Source organism: Mus caroli, chromosome 7 (genome assembly GCF_900094665.2).
Source record: "Mus caroli chromosome 7, CAROLI_EIJ_v1.1, whole genome shotgun sequence".
Lineage (NCBI taxonomy): Eukaryota > Metazoa > Chordata > Mammalia > Rodentia > Muridae > Mus > Mus caroli.
This window is the reverse complement of record NC_034576.1, coordinates 135295217-135318171: the sequence shown is the minus strand read 5'-3', so window position 1 is coordinate 135318171 and position 22955 is coordinate 135295217. Positions and strand designations below refer to the sequence as shown.

General features: G+C 48.0%; 1 protein-coding gene across 6 annotated transcripts in view; it reads left to right on the top strand.

Moving 5' to 3' along the window:
* Positions 1-22955, top strand: part of Ctbp2 (C-terminal binding protein 2) — a 137075-nt gene that overhangs the window by 8215 nt on the left and 105905 nt on the right. Inside the window, exon 1 of one of the 6 annotated variants that reach the window (XM_029479546.1) lies at positions 17254-17366. The exons of the other annotated variants lie outside the window; for them this stretch is intronic. The gene's annotated coding sequence lies outside the window, so the exon portion shown is untranslated. Of the gene's footprint in view, positions 1-17253; positions 17367-22955 lie in introns of those variants that run through there. 6 annotated transcript variants of the gene reach the window in all.

Sequence of the window (22955 nt, the reverse complement as noted above, 5' to 3'; positions counted from 1 at the left end):
TTTTTTTTTTTCTTCCCCTACCCTTGTTCCGGTAGAGCAGAGTTGGGCCCTCCAGGACCCTCTGCTTTCTACCCAGTCGGACACCAACTTCCGGTGTCCTGAGCGACCTTCCAGGCGGGCAAGAGAGGCTGGGTCTAAGAGGAAGGTCTCGGTCACACCTGGCCCCGCCCCGGGAGGGGGCGTGGTCTGGATGGGAAGCGAGGGGAAGGAGCGTGGGGGGCCTTTCATTTGGCTTTTGAGGATCTGGAATCTCAGGACTCCAAGTGGGCTTCTAGCCCCTGGGGTGTGTGCACCTGGCGACCCCGCCCGTCTATCTCTGTGCCCAGGGTGAGGCATCCGACCCGGGGAAAACTCCCCAAGTCCGGGCCTTTTCACTTGCTAATCTAAACAGCAGGGAAGTGATGGAAGGTGGTGGTAAAAGACCCTGTGCCCCAGCCCCCACTTCCTTCCTCCTGCCGCTTCCCTCTCACCAGCTGGCCTCTATGGCCTGGAGGGAGCTGCGGGGTGACGAGATTCCTTGGTGGGGAGGACATTCAAGTGGGCCCCCACCTTCAGCTCAGCTGAGCCACGTGCGTGGCGGGACCCTGTCCTGAACACTTTTCTGCCCACAGTGATCCTGACCCAATGTTTCTGACCTGGGGGGGAGGGGTCAAGATGTTTCTAGCGCCTCCAGTAGGCTTTCAGAGAGCTTTGTAGATAGACTGCCAGAGGGCGAAAGGCCCACAGGGGTACAGGGGTACCATCCTTGTGGCAGGTTTGCTGTGCAGTAAGTTCTAAAGTGCTGTTTTATTTGCTCTACAAACGGCCATAGAGCTTGACACATAACTGCCAGGACTGAGACCTACCATTTCCGCCAACTGCTGCGGGTGTTTGTTATGGTGGCCGCTCAGGGGCCTGGGGATCTTAGCCGGAGGTGCTGGGCATTGGGGGGGGGGGCAGCGGGATCTAGACTTGGATTGAGGGTTCACCATGGTGAACCAATTTCTGAACGTTAAACTTTCTCTGTCTTTGTAGACTTAATTCACGACTTCGGATCTCCTTGCAGCGTTGTTACTTATGATAGAGTTCAACGATGTAGGGATGGTCAGTTGAGCCCTCACTTGTATCTGGCTCTGGCCCACCAGTCTCCCTAGGTGGAATGATGGCAGACTGAGGAAGGAAGGACTTTGAGGTGACTTGCTTATGACCTCTCCATGGAGCTGGGACCTGACGTTTAGAAAATGGTCAGAGTAGGACTTCCTGGTTCCTCCCTCCTTCCTCCATGGGAGCAGAGGGAAGGGGTAGGCTCTGTGTTCTTCCCGAATTCAGACTGAAGTCTCAGAAATAATTACTCCATTTTACCCTGCCCTCAGCTCATAGGTTCCTCAGAGCCCCGGAGCTGTGAGAAGTCTGGCTTCTGTTCATTTTGTCCTTTGAGTGATCTTTTTGATAGAGTGATCCACCCTAAAGCAGGGAGACTTTCCTAGAGTAGACTCTCTAGGCCTTTAAACATTTATTGCACTTAAAAACATTTGGGTCCCATTTGTGTATATTTGTGGGTGTGCATGTGTGTGTGTCCAGGTTGCAGGTGGACAACTTTCAAGAGTCAATTATCTCTAACCTGTATGTTCTGGGGACTGGGCTCCGGCTATCAGGCTTATCAACAGAGCTATCCCTTAACACACACACACCCTTCTTTGGGGACAGTCTTGCTATGTTTTGTAGGGTGGCTTCCAACTCACGATCTTCCTGCCTTCGTTCCCCAAGTACTGGAATGAGGTGTGTATGCGTGCATCACCACCTGCTGGTAGGTTCCCTGCACGTTTGTACTGGAGATCTAGTGTAGGGTACCTAGGGTCTCCTGAATAAGCTAGGCAAGCACACTGAGCTATATCTCATCCCTTTTCTCCCGAAGATACCAGGCTGCTCTTAAATTCACTCCAGCCTCAGTCTCCTGAGCAGCTAAGGTGCAAGACCTGTACCACGAGATCAGGCTTCTCTGTACTTTAAAAACACACTTACTTTTATTTTATGTGTATGTTTTGCCTGCACAAAACTTTGTGCACACAGTACATGCAAACACCAGAAGAGGGCATCTGACCCTCTGGATGAAACTGGAGTTAACAGCCATTGTGGGTGCATGGGTGTGTGTGTGCCTGTATGCATCCAGGTCCTGAAAGAGCAGTCAGTGGTCTTAACTGTTGTTGAGCTTTCTCTCCAATTACCCTCAGTGTAATCTTGAAGTGACGATTCACACCTGGGAGGTCTCTGAAAGTTTCTGGCTGTCTGGAAAGAATTCTCTGGATTACTGACTCATTATTGCCCTCTGTATGCGAGGGCATACACACACACACACACACACACACACACCCGTACATAAGCAATTCCTTGTGCTTAGGGACAGGCATCACTTTCACACACACACACACACACACAGGCATCACTTTCACACACACACACACACACACACACACACACACACCCGTACATAAGCAATTCCTTGTGCTTAGGGACAGGCATCACTTTTTCAGTAAGTAGATTCAGACTTTGCTCAAAGCAGGCACTTACCTTTCTGGTGAGTGCCCCTCCCTTGGAGGGAGAGACAGGAACCCTGTACCCCACTGTTCCTCAATTTCTACACATAGATATCTGGAGAAAGCTGGGCAAGATCTCCCCTCAGGACGATGGGATGGTCTGTCTGCTCCACTCTTGTCAAACCAGTAAAAACTTCCTTTCAAGGAAGTTCTAGGTTACAGCCTTGCTTTTGTGTAACCCTGGCCTTAGCCAGGAATTTGAGTGAGTTCTCCAGAACAAAAGGATTGGTCTTCCTTTCAGAGTGGCCATCCGAACTGAAGGGAATGGCATGAAGTTGGGCGTGCCCTAAGATCCAGAGCCCAGCCCTGCCCCTGTGGTGAATAACTCAACCGGAAAGGCACCCAGGGCAGGAGCTTTGGACCTAAGGTCCCCATATGCTGGGGATTTTCCTGAAAAACAGGCTTCCATTGAAAGAGTGAGTGCCTTCCTGCTCTGCAGCTCTTCCTTCCCCATCGAGAACAGGTGTGGGCCTGTGAGCTGGGGAAATCCCTGTAGTTATGTTGGGGGACCGGTCTGAGGCTGAAAGGCTGGGGGCTTGGCTGCATGGTGGGTTCAACCCTGATAGGATAATGTGCCAGAGGTGTCTCTTAACAAATTACTCATGTTTGCCCTGGCGTCCTGGCCCTGCTCCAGCTTGGGTAATGATTATATTTCTGTCTATTTTAAGAGCCCTCCCTCCTCCTGAGTTTTCAAACAGGTCGCCATTGTACTTCATCACACAGGAGGTCTATTGGGGGTGCTAATTCTGTATTGGCTTTAACTCTACAGGCCTAGGTGATGGGACAGGAGAGGATAAAGCCCCTTTGCTTGCTGACCACTGTGACTGCATGTAACTTTCTTATGGACAGTCATTCCCTGCTAGGCATGGTTTCAGGTAGTCTCTGAACCATGCCGGTGGTTCTGGCATGCAGAAAGTATATACCCCTAGGGTTCAGGGGTCCTTTGCTCTGAAGAAAAGCCACTGAGGCTGGCACTTAAGCTAACTCCTTCAACACAAGGTAGGGGTGCCTGAGTTCTGCCCACCCCATGGAGGGACACGCTGGTTTCCTGATCATCTGGTTTCCCCATCCAGCATTTGTGCAGTTCTGTTGCTTTTAACTTGGGGATGGAGACCCCCTCCCCCTGACCCTCTGAGATGGAGACCCCCTCCCCCTGACCCTCTGAGATGGAGACCCCCTCCTCCTGACCCTCTGAGATGGAGACCCCCTCCCCCTAACCCTCTGGGATGGAGACCCCTCCCTCCGACCCGCAGGGGGTGGAGACCCCTCCCCCTACCTCCCCATGCAACATCCTTTCATGCCTCACCTGAATGGAAGACTAAACTGTGACTTAAGCAAAAGCCAGGAGCCAGTAAGGATCAAGCTGAGATTCCCTCTGAGTATTTTCACTGGACCAGTGGGTAATTCCGTTTCTTCCTAAAATGGCCAGGTGCACCCCAGGGAACTAACGAACTCATTCGAGCTTGCTTCTGAATTTTGTCTCCTTGATGACTGGGAACTTCATACAGCTGAGTTTGTTGTGTACAAGGATTGCAGGGAGATAGAGTGATTGATTCCAGGGTTGTTTGGTTGGGCTCTGTCCGCGCATGCCAGTTAGGCCTGTGAGCTTGGAGGTAAATTCATAACTGCTATCCCAAAAGGAAGCCTGGGAAAAGATTTCCCAGCTGCTGCCTGTCACCTAGAGTAGGGTCAGGCTTAAAGCTGGCATTCCAGTAATTTTTCAAGCTGGTGATATATAAACTTTGCTTTGGGGGGTGTGGGGTGGGCACTGGGTGCCCTGTTCTGTATTGAGGTGAGGAATAGTAGAGTGGGTCAAATTCTTTAGACAGACCTACATCTTGCAGAAATATTTACATTATGATTCCTAACAGTAGCAAGGTTATGAAGTAGCAACTAAATAGTTTTATGGTTGAGGGGTTTTGTGTTTTATAGTTCCCCAGCACAGCCCGAGGAGCGGTAATAAAGGGTCACAGCATTAGAGTGGGTGGGAAGCTCTGATCTAGAAGATGGCGTCAATTCTTTTAGACATACCGTTAGACAAGAGAGACGCCCTTCTAGAGCCCAGTAGGAGGATCAGTGTACGCAGGGGGTAGATTATTCTAGAATGTGTGGCAAAGGTGGCATGGAAAAATGCTGTAAGCCTTCCTTCATTTTCATTTACTTAGCCCTTGAACAGGGGCTTAGGTTTCTGAGTCTGTAGAATGGTGGTATGTAATAAGATCCCACGAGGTAATATTTTATAAGTGCTTAGAACAGGCTGGCGTATTAGATTGGATCGTTAAATTAAAAAAATACTATATGGTATAAACAAATGCTGTATAGTAAAATATAAAATAAACCTGCTGCTTTTGTGCAGAGAAAGGCCGGCCCATTGTGCACGTCAAAGTGCATGGGTTCCCTTCAGACATCAAGAAGGTGGGAGGGTCTGCTAGAATGGAAAGAATTCCTGGACTTAGTTGGAGGCCATTAAAAGGATACCTGGGATAGGTATCGACCTGTTTAGGGAAGGGCACCGGGTTTGGTTTGCTTCTCATTGGTTAATGGGGCCAATGTGATAAATTAAACAACAACAACAACAACAACAACAATAACAAAAAAACTTGCAAGAAGTTGTTTTTAGACAGCAGAATGTTACTGTGTATGTATTAGCTAAGTCCAAGAAATGCCTAGTAAAATATTCATGTGTTACCGGAGACCTCCTCCCTTTCCGTGGAAAGGAAGAAAACTGGCTGTCGTGGTGGACACCCAACGTGGGAGCTGTGCCTGGTTCAGCTGCTTTCGGCAGGTGGAAGCTGCTGAGGAAAAGGCTCAGGGTTTGATTGTGTACCCTGGGAGCCCAGTTCCCACCGCATGGAGCAGGGAGCCACAGCATGGGCAGGCCGGCAGGCCACACACTCCTTAGAGCCTGCCCCTCCCTGGCTGGTGGACTGGCTCATTCTCTTGGTCGGAAGGCAGGAGGATCTGTGTGCTTTTGGAAGAGCAGGACATTGGATCTGGTGTGGGTCATCTGCCTGGTATGTGGTATTGTGTTCTTGGTTGGTGAAGAGCTGTGATTCAGTGGAGTAGCAGTTGGCTCTGTGTGTCTAAGCAGGTTTCTGATCCAGGCCCTTCAAAACCTGGAAATGGTCTCCAGGGTCTCCAGGGTATCTATCTATCCACTACCAGAATCCATGCATACTACCGGATACTGATGAAGCACCCGATATGACCCAGACATGCATGTGTGTGTCTTTATGGAGTGATTAGTGAGAATCCAATTTTAATCCTTTTTTTTTGAGATAGTTTCTCTGTGTAGCTCTGGCTGTCCTGAAGCTCACTATGTAGACCAGGCTAGTATTGAGATCCTCCTGCCTCTTGCCTCTCTAGTACAGGGATTAAATGTGTGCACCACTACCACCCTTCTCTTTCCCCCCTTTTTTGTGTTTTGTTTGTAAGACAATCTTGCTGCATAGCCCAATCTGGCCTTGAACTCTTGACCTGCCTGCTTCAGCCTCCTGAATGCCAAGTTCACAGGCTGATTCCAGTTTTAGTGTGAGCTGCTCCCTTTAGGCAATGCCACTCCTCTGTTACCTGGCAGGTTCTAGGTGTGTGTTGTAAGGCTGTGTGCATGTGCCAATGTAGAAGGCACTGTGTGTTGCCTCCGAGGAGGGCTGGTCATTTCATAGACCAGCTATTTCTTTGCAGTCAGTTCATGCCATTCAGAATTTCTTTTGGAGATGGTTCTTGAAGATGCATTTGGAAAACTGGGGGTCTGCAGTGCAAGGGCATAGAATATATAATAGGTCATGCGTAGGAGCCAGACTGAGGGTGGGTAAGCCCAGAAGTTGCTGATGCCTGTGGCGTTTGCCAGTAGTTTCTATTGCCACTGTGGTTCTGGTGCCCCAGAGGGAGGAACGCTGACTGAAGTTACAACACAATTAATAGAACTTGTAGAAGTTGTATTCTCGTCTGCCTCCCCTGGGCTGTTTGCAGTACTCTAGTTCCCTGCCCCTCTGCAGATTGGCATGGGGATGGAGTTAGAGGCCTCCAGTAGAACAGAGAGGTCCCTTGGGTGAGTGCCAGGACCCTTTAACCAGCCCTTGCTCTGCCCTGCTCTCCAGGTGACCTGTGCATTTTAAGTTAAGAAGTTGGCTGTGGGTTTGGTGGTTTTCACATGAGTGACTCCTGCAGTCCCCAGGGAGGACCTAATGGCTGGGTGGTTCCAGAGAGGCTGGCTGCCAGAGAAGGGGGATCCCTGGGGCACCCCTTCTAGGAGTCCATCTCCTGGGCTCTGCACATCATCATGTTGGACAAACCCCAACATCTGTATTTTTAGCAAACTCCTCCAGGTGGTTCTCCGTGTAGTCATCCCAGAACCTGCCAACCACACACAGTCTGTCTTTCTCTAAACACAAACCACTCCCTCAGTGCTACACCCACACACTTGAGTCTAGTTATTGAACATTTGGCATGCAAACATGGTTGAAAGAAGGTTTTATATAGCTTGAATAACCCCCAGATTGAATGAATACATTTGAAATTTGACACATGTATTTGTGTCTTTCTGTCTTTGCTTTAAAAGTCTCTAGAACATCACCAGACATTCCTAGGAACTTGAGAGGAAATTTTGTGTGTGTGTGTGTGTGCGCGCGTGTGTCTATTACTCTCCGGGCTGGTCTCATGTGGAGATGGGCCTTGAACTCTATGTGCACACAGCAGTGTTTATTCAGATGAGCCTATGATGAGAGTCATAGCATGTAAGCAAAGAAACATTTTAAGGCTTGGCTTGGTGAAGTGCATCATGAATATCCATGTTCACATGATAGATGCGTGAAGCTCAGCTTGTTTGTTTTGAGACAGGGTCTTACTCTCTAGCCCAGGCTGGATCAGAACTTGTGGCAATCCTCCTGCCTGAGGGGGCCCTCCTCCTTAGTGCTGGAATTATAGATAGAAGCAACATGGAAGTTGATAGGCTTAATACTAGTTGATACCAGCATTAACATGCATGGATTATGGGCATTTGCGCCTCTACCAACAAACCAAATCTACCTTTATCTACCCATGCAGATAGCATTGTTTGATTAAAAAATACTAGGCACTCAAACAGATTTGGGAACAAATACCTTCTGTTTTAGAAACGACATTGAATGCATTTTGTGGCATTTCCCTCTCTCTCTCTCCTTTCTTAAGACAGGTGGCCCAAAGTCAGTTTTCCCTCCTACTTTAGCTTTAACTGCTGGGGGCTTTGCATGAGAAAGCTGCTCTTTATTATCACTGTTTTCAAGGTTGGTCACCAGTTGATTCTTTCCTTCCTTCCTTCCTTCCTTCCTTCCTTCCTTCCTTCCTTCCTTCCTACAAGGGTCATGTAGTTCCAACTGGCCTTTTAATTCCATATTTAACTGAGTTTGGCCTTGAGTAGATAGCTTCTCATGCAGGGATTACAGCCTGTGCTATCACCCAGCTGCCTACCTCACTTTCTTATCCCCCCCCCCTTTTTTAAAGATTTATTTATTTTATGTATGTGAGTACACTGTAGCTGAACTGATGGTTGTGAGCTTCATGTGGTTGTTGGGAATTGAATTTTTAGGACCTCTGCTCACTCAGGTCGGCCACGCTTGCTCCAACCCAAAGATTTATTTATTATTATACATATGCACCCTGTAGCTGCCTTCTGACGCACCAGAGGGGGACATCAGATCTCATTATGAGTGGTTGTTTGCCACCATGTGGTTGCAGGGATTTGAACTCAGGACCTTTGAAAGGACAGTCAGTGCTCTTACCCGCTGAGGCTTCTCTCCAGCCCTCTTATTCCCTTTTTTTTTTTTTATTACGTATTTTCCTCAATTACATTTCCAATGCTATCCCATCTTATTCCCTTTTAAAAAAGGATTTACTTATTCTAATTTATGTGGATAAATGTCTTCTCTGCATGCATGTATGTGCACCAGCATGCCTATTAGATCCTCTAGAACTGGGGTTATGGGTGGTTATGAGCCACCGTATGAGTGCTGGCATTGGGCATGAGCCCTCTGTAAGAGCAACAAGTGGCCTTAACCAGTGAGCCATCTCCCCAGCCCTTCCCTTGTTTTCTGTTTGTATAAATGCTTTATTATTGGCTTATTTAATTTTAGTTTACTACTAACCCTATATAATGCAGAAAGGAACTTTCCACCCTGTCAAAGCCGTGTGGATCGCCTCACAGTTCTGGAAAGAGTGAGACCATTTTGTGGGTTCTCCACTGGTGCCAAGCTGTATAAAGAATGGCTGTGTTCTCAGATAATGTGAGCTTAGGGGTGGGTGGAAGTGCACAATTTTTTAAAAAATTTATTTATTCCTTATATATAAGTACACTGTAGCTGTCCTCAGACACACCAGAAGAGGGCAATCAGATCTCATTACAGATGGTTGTGAGCCACCATGTATGTGGTTGCTGGGATTTGAACTCAGGACCTCTGGGAGAGAAGTCAGTGCCCCTAACTGCTGAGCCATCTCTCCAGCCCCCAGAAGTGCACAAGTTTGAAGACTGTTTGTGTGTATATCCATGCCTCTGTGTGTGTGTGTGTGTGTGTGTGTGTGTGTACGTGTGTGAGCTTATCCCGTAGAGTTTGGAGCCTTTGGTGGTAGTCTCCTGAATCCACCAGGGGAAATGAACTTAATTTAAAAGGATGTCCATAGGTGTCTGAGCTGAGGGTCAACACAAGAGACCTCAGTTTGCTGGAGTCCAAGGTTGGTAACTGGGACCTTGGTCAGAAAAGCTTCACTCTTGGTTAGGGTAGCTGCTTTCCGGGGTGGTTTTAGGCTGTGACTGTGAGAGCCATTGTGGCCATGACTTCAACTCTCACGGAAGCCTGGGTACACTGGAGAGACACCTGAGGAAAAGGGAAGGGGCCAGCCTGCTGGAATAAGTGTAAAGTGGAGTCTTTGGGACCTAACGACCTTCCTGACTTTGTGATTTACTGTGTTTATGAAGTCTGGCACACACACCTATCTGCTTCCACACAGACATCTTAATAGAGATTAAGTACAGAGGGAAGCCGGTGCATGGGCAGAGATACTCCCATAAGCAATATTGTAGTGTTAGACAGTCTAATTATGTTCTGTACACGTCCCAATTAAACAGACGTCACTGGAGGAACTATCTCTAAGCTTTTTGGAAAAGCTTTATAATTTAGTAAGTCAAGTGAAAAGAGATGTCCAGTGTGGGGTGTCATATACGGTTACGTCTTTAGAAAATGCTTTTCTGACCTGATTAAAATCAGGTAGATATACTGTGTGCTATAGTTCCAGGAGAGCCTGGAGCTTCAGGGGCAGCTGGAACAAGAGGTGGGCCATTCCTAGGGTCAGAGTCCTTTTCTCCTAGTGGGTTGGGCCACGTGATTGACTTCTGCTGTGAGTGGATAGGTGCATCATCTCCAGATGTGCTCCAGGTACTTCCTGGGGAAGCTGGGCCAAGATACCACCTCCCTGGCTTTATGGTTTCATGCAGGGTGTGGGTGAGCGTTGAGGTTTGTTAAAGTTCTTGGGTGGCCCTCGTTGTCTCTCTCTCTCCTCTCTCTCTCTCTTTCCTCTCTCTCTCCCTCTGAAGTAAGGAGCATTAGGTAAGATGAGTCTGGAGAGAAGTAGTGTTTGGGAGGTTTTGGCTGTGAGTTTCCACTTCATTTGAAGATGATGGTGGGCTGCTGAGGTAGCTCAATTGATAAGAGTGCTTGCTTCCATCGCAGCGCCACATAAGCACCGAGAAGGGGGGAGTCAAAAGAATCAGTCTTCAGCTATATAGTGAGTGAGACAGATAGCCTGGGTTTTACTGGATAGCTCCAGCTAGCCTGGAACTTGCTGTGAGTAGCTCCCATGGCTGGTCTCACACTCAAAACAATTCTCTTTGCCTCTGCCTCCTGTGCTGGGATTAAAGGATACCACACCCTCCCAGCTGAAGTTATTTCCTATAAAAGCCATTGCTGTGCCTGGGAAAATGAACCGGTGTGCTCACTATAAGAGTAGATCTAACCTGGTGGAGCTGATGCCTACGCAGCTTGACTGGAGGGCAGACTGTAGGGAGGGAGCTCTGGGATTTACAGGCGGCCGTTGAGGAGTGGGCAGAGAAGGTGAACTTGGCTTTTATTTATTTTTACTTTTTATGCATTTTTCTTCATTAATTTAATTACTTTACATCCTGATTGCCGTCCTTGCCTCCTCCAGGTTTCCTCCTCACATAGTTCCCTCCCTACCCTTCTCTGAGAGAGTGGAGGCCCCCTTGGGTATACCCTCACCTGGCACATTAAGTCTCTGCAGGCCTAGACATATCCTTTCTCACTGAGGCCAGACAAGGCAGTCAAGTTAGGGAAACGGGGTCCACAGACAGGCAGCAGCTTTAGGGACAGCTCCTACTCCAGTTGTTGGGGGACCCACATGGGGACAGCTGTACATCTGCTACATATGTGCCAGTCTCTGTGGTTGGTGGTTCAGTCTCTGAGAGTCCCCAAGGATCCAGGTTAGTTGACTCTGTTGGTCTTCCTGTGGAGTTTGGTGAGCTAGGTTTTTGCCGCATGTGTTTAAGGTCTTCTGCTTACAAATGGAATCAGCCTTGTGAAGCATTTGGAATCCTAGGGGTGATTGGTATTGCCCTCAAGTGCAGCATCCATGGAAGGCTGTGGAACTCTCACATTGGCCGTTTTGCTTCTGGAGCAGTGGTTGGATTATGTGACAAAGGACTCTAGGGTTTTCCAGTTGGCAGGTGGCAGCCGACTTGTGTACATTGGCCAAGGTCTTGGTTGTTGGGTCGAGACTGTAATGTGGACTGCTGTGTGCCAGGAGTTCTTCTGGACTTTTTGAGCCATGTCCTGTATCATAGATGAAGACCTTAAGAGCAGAGGGGTGTGTGTGTGTGTGTGTGTGTGTGTGTGTTTGTGTTTGGTCTGCTTCAGAGCATGCCTAAGTCGTGGCAGAAGCATATCTTTTTTTTTTTTTTTTGTTTTTTTTTGAGACAGGGTTTCTCTGTGCAGCCCTGGCTGGCCTGGAACTCACTTTGTAGACCAGGCTGGCCTCGAACTCAGAAATTCGCCTGCCTCTGCCTCCTGAGTGCTGGGGTTAAAGGCGTGCGCCACCACACCCGGCACAGAAGCATATTTTAAAGAGGCCCATGACTCATCTCAGGGTCCCATTGTTTCCTGCCAAGAGATGGATGGCATCTGAGAAGGGTTGCTGGTCTGCCCCATGTGTGTGTGTGAGTGGGGTTTTTTGTGTGTTTTTTTTTCCTAGATGTCGGTGGAAGGGGCAGAGTTGTGTTTTGGAGTACAAGTTTAAGAAGGATGCAGGATGCTGATGTACACACAAGTGCGGGTTCTGTTTTGGTTGGTAGGCAGTTTCTCAAGCAACGTGGCCTAGCCAAGTCGGTGGGGTTGTCTCTTCCTGCTTGAGTAGACACCACTGGATTTGGACTGAGGTTGTTAAGGGAGTGTGATGGCCCTAGCTGTGACAGGTAAGAGCTGTGATGAGGTTAGAACTGGTAAGGAGAGGGACTTGAAGGGACTTCCTTTCTCGTTTCCCTGGCCATGAAATTATGAGAGGTAGCCAAAAGATTTTCCCTCCCTATGAATGTTAAGTGTGTTTTCCAAACCCCTGCTTCAGTGCCTTCCAGGGAGCCCTGGGGTAGATGGTTTCAGGGCCAGACTGCAAGGCCCCCCCATTAGCCCCCGTATTAGTGAGCTTCGCAGTTCACCCCACTAAGTCATTGCTGGTACTCATGTTCCGAGGGTGCTGGCTCCCTACCATGCCATGTAGATACACTTATGGACAGTAGAACTTGCTTGTAGTGGGCAGTTTTGCAGATTTTGCAAAATGAGATATATCACTTTGTTGCAAACGAGTTCTGTGCTGAGGAAATATATATTCTGCTCCCTGTGTGCCTATGTACACATGTATGTATGTATGTATGTAGATGTCAAAAGACAACTTTCAGGGATCAGTTCTTGCTTTCCACTATCTGGGTTTTAGGGATTGAACTAAGATTAAGATAGTCAGGCTTTACAGCAAACAAGCACCCTTAGCCATTGAGACATCTTGCTGATCCAAGTTGTTCCCCCCCTCCCTTTTTTTTGTTAGTAGGAAAGTTTAGGAGTTTAGTAGAAGTTGTTAGATCTTCATGTAAGAGACTGGGAGTTCTTGGTCCTTTGTAGTAACTAAGAATTTATGTGTGCTCACAAGAACAGCAGGCAGAGAAGAGGGGCATGCCTGGGTGCCCTCCCACTGGTGCCATGCCAGGCATGCCCAAGACAGACTTTGGCTCATACTAGATAGATAGCATCAAGCTAGTTAATGAAACCTAAGTCTTATGTGCCTCTTTAAGCCACCTGTCACCTCAAAGTACCCTCCCATCTCAAGTGGGCAGTTCTGGGCTCACACTTGAGAGCCTGGTGCATCTAAGGCCATGCCTCGGCCCTTGAGCTCCCTGGGGACACACAACAGCTGTTCACTGCCTTTCTACAGCTTCTCCACAGGGTCCCCTCCAGCCTCTCTTGGAAGGGCCAGGAACAGGTGTCTGTTCTGTCTGCCATGGCTCCAGATCCAGAGTGATCAACAGGACACTGACTGCTGCTTCATCCTTTCTCCTTAAGGGAAATGGTTTTGGAGAGAGCTGGGAAGTGTGCTGTTTCACAGTGCTGGGCCTGCTTCTGTTCCCAGGAATCCTGGGTGGCTCTTGGGTCATGATTTGTTTATTGAAGGTAGAGGCCAGCTGGGCCAGCTGCCTTCCTGTGGTTCAGAGAGTGTAGTTTGTGAAAAGCCCTGGGAACTGGAGAACTTTCCAGGTGGGGAAGGGTCAGCCACATTGATCATTTGCAGGTAGTGGAGAATTAATTGAATACCCGAGGGAGCCCCCTGGTGTGCTGGTTCCTGTGAACATGCCAACATCGTCTATGTAGCTCTGGCTGTCCTGGAACTCATGTAGACCAGGTTGGCCTCAAACTAGGAGATCAGCCTGCTTCTGGCTCTCGAGTGCTGGGATTAAAGGCGTGTGCCACCACGGCTTGGCTATGAATTCTTAAGATGATTAAGTTGAGGAATCACTGCATTTGTTAAATAACTGATTATTGCTGGAACCGCCTTTTCGGCGCTTATGATCACTTCCCCTCGGTACATTCATCAGAGCAGCCCAGGGCTGGTTGGCCACCTCTGCCAGCTTTCACTGGGATTGCACTGTTATCTGGCTTAGATGTATGGGAGCTGAGACCTTTATATATAATGTTGGATTCTTTGGTGTAGTCACCTGAGGTGTCCTGTACAGGGAAGGTAATGGGAACCCAGGCACCTGCTTATAGAATTCAGACTGGGGCCTGAAAGTGTGAGCTGAATCTGGATTATAAGTTAAAAGGCACATAGGGCCATGGGTCAAGGACTGTTGGAAGTGTGAGAAGTCTGCTTCATCAGGTCTTACATGAGAGGGAGCTGTGGAAGGGAGGGATCTCCCGCTCCATGGTGCTCCCCATTGGCAGTTCTCTCCTCCATCCCTGGACAGCCTGACCATTGGGATTTCTTATAGGGCAAATAGATTACTAGATTTTAATCGAACACACGAAGCAGCACTTACTAGCTTTTGGAGAGGGCTATGTTTATTACCACAGCTGTGGCGAGGGTTCACAGGTATAGTCATCCTTGCTTTTTTTTTCAACTATACCTCAAATAAGCTCTTTAAAAAATAAGCATAAGGAGGGAAGTGATTGGCTGGCATGCGGAACATTGGCAAACTTGTTAAGGAGCTGTCATCCCCAACAGGAAGTAACCCACAGACCTCACCAGCCAGAGCTGCACTCTAGAAGACGAAGCCCGGAGCACAGCTAAGCTGCAGCACTCAGCAGCTAGAGAGCCTGGTGGTGTGTTGGGCACAGGCTGTTCCCAGTTCTCTCTAGGGCCTCTACTCCTGTCTCCACCTTTGGGTAGCAGTGTTCCTTGTGGACTGGAAAACCCCAGCTGGCTTCTTAAGGGGAGACAGCCAGCCAGCTGTGCTGATCAGGGACGCCTGGTGCCTTGGTCTGGACCCAAGCTCCCAGCGTGTCTTCAGAGTCAACCGAAAGGCACTTCTTTAGAAAGGCCTTTTGTTAGGGTGCACATTAGGAAATAACACCAGTTATAAATGAGCTTTTTATAAACGGGCTTCATTTATAAATGAGGGAGGAGGTGGAAATGTGTTTGGCACGATATCCCTCGGAGTCACGGCTGAGTACCCTTTATCCAAAATGCTTGGATTTTCAGATTTTGGAGTTTTCTAATTTGGGGAATATTTGCCTATACATAATGAGAATTTTTTTTTTTTTAAATTTAAGATTTGCTTCTTCCGTGCCAGGTGGCCTTTAGTTCCACGTGGGAAGCAGAGGCAGGCAGATCTCTGAGCTTGAGGCCAGTCCAGTCCTCTGTCTNAAAAAAAAAAAAAAAAAAANAAGGATTTCCTTCGTACATGCAAAACAAATCTTTTGCCTGCATGTATGTATGTGCATCACAGGCATGCAGTGCCCGTGGAGGTCAGATTCCCTGGAAGTGACATGTTGTGAACCGGCATGGTCTTAGGAACCATGCTGTAAAAAGCATCTCTGAGCCAGCTCTCCAGTCACCCCCACCCCAGTGGACTCATTTGTGTTGTGTCCGGCCAGCAGATCACAGCCTGGGTTCTAGCCTGGAAAGGCATTTTGGAAACCTGGAAGAGAAGAGGGGCTAGGCGGCGAGAGAAGGGAATGAAGCTAAGACAAGATTCTGATCAAAGCTCAATTTTACTATTTCCAGACACTCAGTTTTAAAGGAAAGGGGAGGGAACCCGATTTCCCGCCAAGTAACTCAGGGTCCAGTAGCAGGACGAACACGTGTGTGCCTCCAGGCAACAAAGCGACAGGGTCCAGCAGTAGGCGTGGCAGGACGAATGAGCAGGAAGCTCCACCCTTGAGCAAGCAGGTTCAAGCAGGTGGGGGGAGACCACAATTTGCATATGCATGCTGAGACCTCGAGCCTTACCCCGGACTGATTAATGTTCTGCTTGTGCCTGAGACCCAGGTGTAAGTGGTTAGCCTCTTGTAACGCTCTCCGCTCCGCACATGGACATTGGTACGGTGTAGAAAGTTTAACCTGTGTTATGCCAGCACTCAAAAAGCTGTGGATTTTGAAGTATTTTCAGACTGTTGATGCTCAGTATATAAATGCCATCCATACCACACTGGCTGGACTAATTACCCAGCAGGCACTAGTGACGCATAGCTAGCATGTAGACATCGTGCTGGCTCTTTGGTGCTATACGGGAACCTCAGTGGAACTTAAAATCCAGTTATTTTATCCAGCTAAGCAGCTGAGGGAAGAGATGTGCAGGGCGGATGTGAAGCTGTGTGGATCTCACACCCAAGTCAAGGTCTCTGGGCAAAGGTGTGTAGCGGTTTTGAGTTTGCTCCCTGCTGAAAATACATATTTAATCACTTTTGAATAGTGGTGAGTTGGGCTGAATTTCTTTATAACCTTTGGCTTGGAGAACTGTCCCTTTTAGCTATGGTAATTTTCCTTTTGAGTGATATGTAAATTGATTACTGCGGCTCGGCTCATTCGAGGGTGCAGTTTGATTATCCACCGGGCTTCTTTCTGCCTCTTATTTAAACTTATTTTTAGCACAGCCCTTGAAACCTCTGTGTGAGACTGTCCATCTTCATGGGTTCTGAACTTCGAAGGTCATTCTCCTCAGACCCCTCACAGCCTGATTTCCAGACCTCCCCTGTACTCTGGGTGCTTTCGGAACCTTACGGTATCAGAAAAAGCAAGAGTAGTTCTTAGTTTGATTTGTTTGCAAGTGGTTATGCACCAAGGCTGGAGGGACAAGAATGCTTGCTGGAGGTGACGGCTCAAGGCTGCCAGGGGGTTATTTACGGATTTTTGCTGACGATCCTTGTTTAAAGGAATTCCCTGTGAGATTTATGAAGCTTTCCAATTTATTGTCTTTCCAAGTAAGGTAAGCAAATAAATAAGTTATTCTATTTTATTATAAACATAGTCAGTGTAAAATTAAAAAATAAGAGGAAACGGGGTTCCATTTTTTTTTTTCCACCCAGTGTGTTTCAGGAATTTGGAAAGCATCCTGGAAAGGCCTTTTGTTTTGCTTTTGGCCTGAGCACATTGTGCATTTAGAAGATAAAGTCTGACCCTGGAATGCACAGCTCCCCATCCGTGAAGAGAACCGGCTGGAGCTAACTGGGGCAGGGCAGGATGGCAAGGCGGGGATGGGGTGTTGGTCCTTAGAACAGCAGCCCACTATACTCACTGGGGCCACGCCAGGCTAAGGGACTCAACTCTGGCTGGTCTAGAACATACACTGTGAAAACTCATCTTTCATAGGTTTCTTACTGTGACCCTGATTGTGTGTGTGTGTGTCTTTTCTTTTTTGAGTAAACCTTTCCATGTGTGTAAACTGCTTTCAGAATTGCTAGTGTTTCCCGTGTATCTCGGTGAATCTGTGGTTCTGATGGGTGTAAAGCTTCAGCTGAGAAACAGATCTGTTCATTTGCTGAGACGGGGTTCTTTGTGTAGTCTTGACTGTCCTGAAGCTTGCTCTGTAGACCAGGCTGGCTCATAGATCTGCCTGCCTCTGCCTCCCGAGTGCTTGGGCTAAAGGCATGCACTACCACTACCCAGTGAAAACTTAGATTTTAAAGTTAAAAAGAATACCCAGGAACATGAGACTATAATAAACAAACAGTTCTCTTCTGGTGATGATGGTTAGCTAATGTTCCCCTCCTTTCTGCCTTCCCAGAGTCCATCTGAAGTCACCTGGCTCTTCCCAGGCCGTGGGCTACACTGGTAGGAGAGCGAGCTTCTGGTTACTATTCTGGAGAGACATGTTCAGTCTTGGCTCCTGCGTGTCCCTGGATGTTCAACTATGTGAGGAGTGGGGCAGGGGTTTAATAGTGTTCTGGATGACATCTTGTAACAGACCTCTGGGTTCAAGTTCCTCAGGCCCTGGCATGTAGGAGATGCAGCAGGGCCAAGTGAACGAATTCCCTGCGGGAGTTTGCTTTGGAGCAGGTCAGACCTAAGTGGGAGGCTTGGGAGGTGTTAAGGGCAGAGTGCCCACAAGAACAGGATTGTAGCCTCCCTTCCTTCCTTGTCTTTCTCTCATACAGTAGAGAGGTGGATCTTTACTCCCTTGTTGGGTCTCGGGGTTAGGGGTAGGGTAGCACATGTGGCCCTTCCCGGCAGGGCTCTAGGATAGTGGCCTGAACAAGCCTGCTGGAGCCCTGCTGAAAAGGATCCCATGAGGATCCCATCACCCTCCCAGAGGGCAGTGGGCAATCAGTGAGCAGTAGAAACGTGGGAGTCCTGGGAGGAGGTGTCACACACACACATGCCTGAAGGTCATGAGCTGGAAAGGTAGGGGCTAGGCTACATCCCCTCTCACTTGGTCTCCTGCCCAGATTGCCCTGAGCTCCGTACTCTGCATCCTCATCCCTGTGTGGACCTGAGAATTCCCTGGGAAACTTAAAAACTTGTAGCTCACTCTCTCAAACTATCAGTGGCTTAGGGAGAGACCTGTTTCTGGTGATTCTAGTGGGCCACCAACACACCTTTAACACCGTCTCTCCGTTCCACTGAGAGCTGGAAAGAACATCTGGAAGCCCTAACTTTCCTGCCTCCCAGGCTTGGCATAGTCAGTGCAGGGACTAAGGGCTGCTGTGAGAGCCTCAGCCTTTCACAAAATACCTGAATGACAGTGTGTATCCATCTCCCTCGAGGCTGAATAGTTGAGCAGTACCATGAAATGCCTCCACTTTCCCCTGAAAAGGGGCACTGGCTTCCTATCAACAGGGTGAAGGTCGTCTTATGTCAATGTATGCCCTTCAAACAGGGAGATACATTATAGGAGGAGGTTGCTGTGAGATTGCTATTGGTCCAGCCAGCATCCATGAATCTTAAAGTGAACCGGCCTATCTCTTGCCATTGTGAAGCAGCAGATGTAGGAGCAGGAATGCTCTTCCTGCGGATCCCTGGGTATCTGGAGAGAGAAAGCAGCTGTTGCCTAGGAAACAGCAACTAGTTTAGTTGGGACTCGGGCTGGGCACCTTGGGGACCTCCAGTGTTCCAACCTGTGAGGAGGGGTGTGAACCTCGTAGAGGCACAAGCCACAAGGGATAAGGGTGGGAAAGGTCATGCGTATTTTTGTAGAAAAGGGGCACCTTTTCCCAGGAACTCATCCTTGGCCTACAAAGGCTGGAGGCCCATGATGTGTTGTTCTCTGGGGTTTGGAAGCCTGGAGGGTGAGGTGAGTTGATTGGTTCCTGACACTGAAAACCTGCAGACTCTCACGCTGGGAACATGCTTACTCGTGTGTCAGAAAGCTGTTCCTCGGAATGTCCTGCAGGTGGAAGATCTAGTCAACCTTGACCGCCAGTCTTCCTAGCGGGTGGGGTGGTGGGGTCAGGGGAGGGGTGGAGGCAGGGAAGGACAGGAAGTAGAGGGTCCTGTACCCCCTGCCGGATGGTCCTCCAGTTGGGTTGGGTCACCTGAGTATGTCAAGGGTCAAGATGGGCTTAAGCTAGCCCAAGTTTCAATCTGAATCTACTGTGAATGAACTCTTTGCACAGGCATTTAGAGCCTGTGAGCTGGGAAGGGTGCAGGATTATGATGGCTATTGATGGCTCCCTCAGCATAGCACTTAATCTAGTCCTTGGGACAGTCTTAATAAATAAAAAAAATTATTTTATGTATATGAGTACACCATTGCTTTCTTCAGACACACCAGAAGAGGGCATCAGATCTTATTACAGGTGGTTGTGAGCCCCCATGTGGTTGCTGGGAATTGAACTCAGAACCTCTGGAAGAGTAGTTGGTGCTCTTAACTGTTGAGCCATCTCGCAAGTCCAGTTATGCCATTCTCCTTTACGTTCTTTTAGGAACCAGACTTTTACTCATGCCAAATAAGCTCTAGTCTTGAACGTGGTGGTGAGTGTTTGCCATCCAGGACAGTGACTTGGGTATTGATTGATTGATTGATCCATACAGTAGACTCTGCAGGAATGAGGCATCCTTGTCCCCAAGGTTCCCTGGTTGGATAAGGGATGCTATACTTGTATTTTCGGGAAGTGGTTAGGCTTTAGGATTCTTCTTAGAGGAGAGATTCTTCTTGGTGCCTTGTTCTTTAAAAGGCTAAACAGATCGCCTGTGCTCATGTAGTGATAGACAGTTGTACAGTCATGTTTGGATGAGTTCTAATTACAGTTTCCAAACCAAAAGCCTTTGTTCTCCGATGGAGGGGCTCTGCTTAAGGTAACCACCCGTTCTGTATCCCACCAGGCTGCAGAGCCTGTGGAACAGGCCTTCAACGTGTTTCCCTAGCTCCTGGTTTTGTGTTTCCAGCCTGCTAATTTTGCATACTTGTGATTAGTTTGTTCAACTCTTGGGGTTTGAACTTGGGTGCTTTCTGTGTGATGGATGGGCTTGACACAGATTGAAGCTACACAGCAAGGTGAGCTGTCTGGGTCTACTTTTGCCTCAACATCTCCAGGTTCTTTCCAAACACTTTCATGCTGCCCAGCAGTCTGTCTACACTTGTTGCTGGTAGTCCCCATGAGGTGGATGCCCTCTGTGTGTCCCCCCCGCCCCCACCTGCTGCGTGCTTACCAGACACCTGACTGAAATGCCTGAGTGGGGATAGAAGGCCTCAAGCTCCGGTGTTTGTGTGCAAACACATATCAGATATCTAATCTCTGAGAGAGGGTCCCTTATTGAACTCACCAACTGAGCTACAACCCTGGGATTCACCCTATCTCCCTCCCTTGTATGCCCCTTCCCCAGCATCAAGATCATGGATAGACATGGATAGATGTTTTTAAGTCTGTGCCAGGGTTTGAACTCAGATCCCCATGCTCTGCTGACTGAGAGCATGACCCCTAGCCCTGTATCTCAAACTCCTTGCTGCTTCAGCAACTGTCCTGGCAAGCCAGCTCAGAGCCAAGTTCATGAACACAGATCACGAGGGAGACCCTTTGCAGTGAGCCGTTCCTTACATATTTTTCTCAATGGCATCCATACTCTGGCAATAAGAGTTTTTTGTTTCTTGTTTGTTTGTTTGTTTTTTGTACCATACCATTAGAATTTTGAGAGTGTCTGCTTGATTTGTGTTTATGAAACTAAATTCATTAGAATGTGAAAATAACCCTTAGCGGTTTTCTAACTTGGATGCTTATTTTTGATATTTTTGAACATCCATTCTCACTTGAATGTCATGTTTTAGTGGCTCCCCCCCCCCCAAGAGTTGATAGAATATTCTTCTATACAGAAGCACTTGGTGAGTCTGGATGTGAGGTCTCGGAGCTTGGCACGGTTGCTTGGAGTTTGTGTGGCAGAAGGCAATTGTGGAGAACTTAACCTGCTCCAGGCAACTGGTTCAGAGACTGGCCGGAAACTCCTTCCCCATTCTGCCAGTGGAGTGATAGACAAGTCTAATCCTGGGGGGAGCTCCAGGGTTTTTTTTTTTTTTTATCTGAAGTGGAGATGCCTGTGTTTCTAACCTTACTGGTTAGAGTAAGGTACTTCAGTGCGTACTCTATTTCACTGGTTGATAACATTTTAACATCTCTGTAATCGTGGTTATTAAATCAATCCACGCCATATCTTGACAGCTGTTTTTCCTCGCTTGTGGTTTATAAAGTCATTCTGGTCTAAGTTTTACTTTATGGTGCCAGAGACTTAACCCAGAGCTTCTCATGTACTACACAGTTTGCTCTTCTATTTTAAGATAGGGCCACAACAACTAAGTTTGTAATCCTCCTGTCTCAGTCTCCTACCCAGCTCCCTGCCATCTCTGGACTACATGTACTGCATGGATGGTCATCTCCCTCTGCCTCCCAGGCCCTCTAGCTTCCCCCAAGAGTCTGTTGGCTTGGCTTCTGCCTGTGGAAGAGCCTGATTCCAACACACATCTGTTTATAATCAAGTGAGTTAGAGAAATCAGGATTTTTTTTTTTTTTTTTTTTTTTTTTTTTTTTTTTTTTTTTTTTTGGCCATTCTGGACAGGAGGCTAAATTTCTTCCCTAGGATTTCAGGATGCATCCCTCCAAAACTGAGGATCCTCTACCAGGTGGTTTCAGGATCTTCCCTGATGCAAGAGAGATGGCTAGTATTGCATCAAGGGTCACAGCAGTTGAGTCTTTTATTGAAGTACGTGCTTTTATCGCAGTGTCCTGCCATCTGGCAATGAAAATGGAGTGGATGCCGCCTCCACCTTTCAGAGTGTCTGCACTGTATTTTAACTGGGAAGTTACATGCATTTTTTCTACTTAATACTTTAAAAAGCCTCTTGGGTACTAAGAGAGGCTTGTAAGTACAGCTGCCTGTGACCTACTCTGGAACGGCAACTTCACATTGAGAAATCCCACTTTATTTAATGGCAGCCTTGTTAGAATCATGTGCTGTTTAGCAGCGTCCTTCCAAAGGGACCTGACAAGTTGTTGAGCCAAGAAAAGGCTGTACCACCCTGACAAGGCTTGGAATGAGAGAGTCAAATGCCCTGTGGGCTGGCCTTGATGAGCCTCAAAGCCATGGGGAAACCTGTGAGTTGTTACCCTTGTATTCTGGTCCTTTTTCTGAGATGAGATCACAAGTTGTTTTTTGTTTGTTTTAATGTATATATATGTGTGTGTGTGTGTGTGTGTGAAGTGTGTGTATGTGTGTACACATGGGTGAAGCACAGTGTGTGTCTTCCACCGCTGCTTTCTACAAGAGCTTGCTGATTGAGCTGGATAGCCAGTTGTCTTGGGGAATCTCATCTCTGCCTCCCATCTCTCCAGCACTGGGACTCTAGGCAGGCCACCATACTCATTGTGCCATCTCCCCAGGCCAGAAACCTTGAGCTTTATTGGCCTGAATTTGTATGGCCTTCAGTATATGAGCAGGAGCTTTGAAAGTCACAGGTCTGTTTGTTCATGGGTCTGTTCATCGTAGGGTGCTGCTGGTCCTTGGTGGTTCATTCCCTAGACAGACCCTGAACTGATGGAGTGGAGGGTTTCCCTAATGAGCTACTGTGATTTCCTTAGAAGATCAGCTTGATTCTGGTTTGATCTTTGTCAGTCAACAGCGAGCACAGATCAGCCTTTCCAGCCAGCACTGCGCACTCTCCCTCTGCTCTCTGCTCTTCCTTGCTCTTGCCCACATCACTGGGCTGCCTTTCAGACCTCAGCTTCACCTAGAATATTTCCGCATCATGTCATGTAGAGGATGTATTGGTGGGCTGCAATGGGGATTGGTTGGGAAAGAGCAGCCATATGACCTATGTTGGCCATCACTGTGCCATCGATGAATTCTGACACGTACACCCTATCAAGATAATAGAGAACTTAACAGGTCCATCTAGAAAGTTTCTTGCTGGCCTTGTGTGGTGTGGCTCGTGTCCTT